A 2,114-nucleotide genomic window follows, 5' to 3' on the forward strand; every position below is an offset into this window, starting at 1 on the left:
GTTTTGGGGGCTGGCCATTCGGCCATGCCTGAACCTTTTACTTATGTGTTTTCAACGGTGGAGTTTTTGCACACCATAGATTAAGGGTGTGGAGCTCTGCTGTACCTCAAGTTTCAATACAATTACTATTATTTTCTATTCAATTCTCTTTTATTCTTATTCCATGATATACGTTGCACTTCAACTTGATAAATGTGATGATCTGTGACACTCATCATCATTCTCACCTATGAACGCGCGTGATTGACAACCACTTCCGTTCTATCTTAGGCCGGGCGCATATCTCTTAGATTCCCCAACAGAATCTTCGTGGTATAAGCTAGATAGATGGCGGCATTCATGAGGATCCGGAAAGTCTAAACCTTGTCTATGGTATTCCGAGTAGGATTCTGGGATTAAATGACTGTGACGAGCTTCAAACTCCTGAAGGCTGGGCGTGATGACAAATGCAAAAGAATCAAGGGATTCTATTCCAACCTGATTGAGAACCGACAGATGATTAGCCATGCTGTGACAGAGCATAGGACCATTTTCACTGAGAGGATGGGACTATTAAGATCCCAATTCATCACACCATGATCTCTTTGGGGTATTTTTGATTTCATACAAATACAAAGAGACCAACTTTGAGGATCACAATTTCGTCCACCAGGGCACAAGGCAACGTTATTGTAAAAGGTGATTCCCAATAACATTTGCAAAGGACCAAGAGGCAACGTTAGTGGTCACGTTAGTGCCACTAACGTTGAAGTTAACGTTGATCATTTTGGGTTGGAACGTTAGTGGAAAAGGTGATTGTCACTAACGTTCTCGAACCCACATCCTCACTTAACGTTAACGCCACTAACATCCTAATTAACGCCCATGCCTAACTCACACTTTTCTGCAAACAAAGCTGAGCCCACTGAATATTGTAACTGCTTTAACTCAAGATCAAAGGCCCATATCCAAGACTTGAAGAATACACTAGAGGATCAAAAAGAGTAGTATATATAAGAGTAGTTTTGAACTATAGAGAGGCTAAGCACTTTTGGAGAACTACACTCTGTATATTTACTTTTCTGCACTTTTCTAGTCACGGAGGAATGTATTCTATTCTACCATTTTTCATTTCCATTTCCAAAGCCATGAACAACTAAACCCCTTTCATTGGGTTAGGGAGCTCTGTTGTAATTTGATAGATCAATTATAGTTTTCATTCTTCTTCCTCTTTCTTTTCTCTTGATTTACCTAAAATTGTGGAAGTAGCATCCAAAAGCCCACCACACATGCCAACAACTTTGAATTAAAATCCCAACTCATCACCCTTGTTCAGAATAACTGCTCATTTGGAGGAAGTGCCCAAGAAGACCCCAATCAATATCTAACCACCTTCCTAAGAATTTGTGACACTATGAAGTCTAATGGTGTTCATCCGGATGTATATAGACTACTTTTGTTCCATTTTTCAGTTAGGGACAAAGCATCTAAATTGCTAGAATCCTTCTCGAAAGAGAGCTTAACAAATTGGGAAGATGTGGTTAACAAATTTTTGGCAAGATTCTACCCTCCTCAAAGAATCAATAGGCTGAGAGCTGAGGTACAAACCTTCAGGCAACAAGATGGTGAAACTCTCTATGAGGCATGGGAGAGGTTTAAGGACTTAACAAGAAGATGCCCACCAAACATGTTCAATGAATGGGTTCAACTGCACATTTTCTTTGAAGGTCTTTCTCAAGGAATAATTGTTTTGAATGTGTGTGATGAGCTGAGGCTTAAATTCGAAATTATTAGCATGGATGGTTGGCTTTTGAATGCTGCTACCATAGTTGCTTGGGTTTAGATTAATGTAAGAGACTATCACTGATGCCAGGGCATCTAGGCCAGTTTCACTGACCTTTTCTTTACTGTTTTAGGGTAGTTTCATGCATTTTCTTAGTGAATAAGGCAAGTTTTGGATGAAATTACACTTACACCTTGATTCAAGCAACTTTTGTGAACTTTGCATAATTTCATGAGTATTTTGATAGAATTGCATGATAAATTGATGATGCATAATCTCATGACTTTGGCTAGAGCTTTGATGCACTTTAATTGCTTGTTTTCAGGGCAAAGGAAGCAAGGAAGAACCACGT

The 2,114-nt window shown here is 39.4% G+C and overlaps 1 non-coding gene across 1 annotated transcript; it reads right to left on the reverse strand.

The window, feature by feature from the left end:
• Positions 1-1,564: 1,564 nt before the first annotated feature.
• LOC127744435 (small nucleolar RNA R71) lies at positions 1,565-1,671 on the reverse strand. Its single transcript, XR_008005424.1, has one exon. It is a non-coding gene; the product is annotated as a small nucleolar RNA R71 (small nucleolar RNA).
• Between the last annotated feature and the right edge of the window lie 443 nt (positions 1,672-2,114).

Source organism: Arachis duranensis, unplaced genomic scaffold, assembly GCF_000817695.3.
Source record: "Arachis duranensis cultivar V14167 unplaced genomic scaffold, aradu.V14167.gnm2.J7QH unplaced_Scaffold_354584, whole genome shotgun sequence".
NCBI lineage: Eukaryota > Viridiplantae > Streptophyta > Magnoliopsida > Fabales > Fabaceae > Arachis > Arachis duranensis.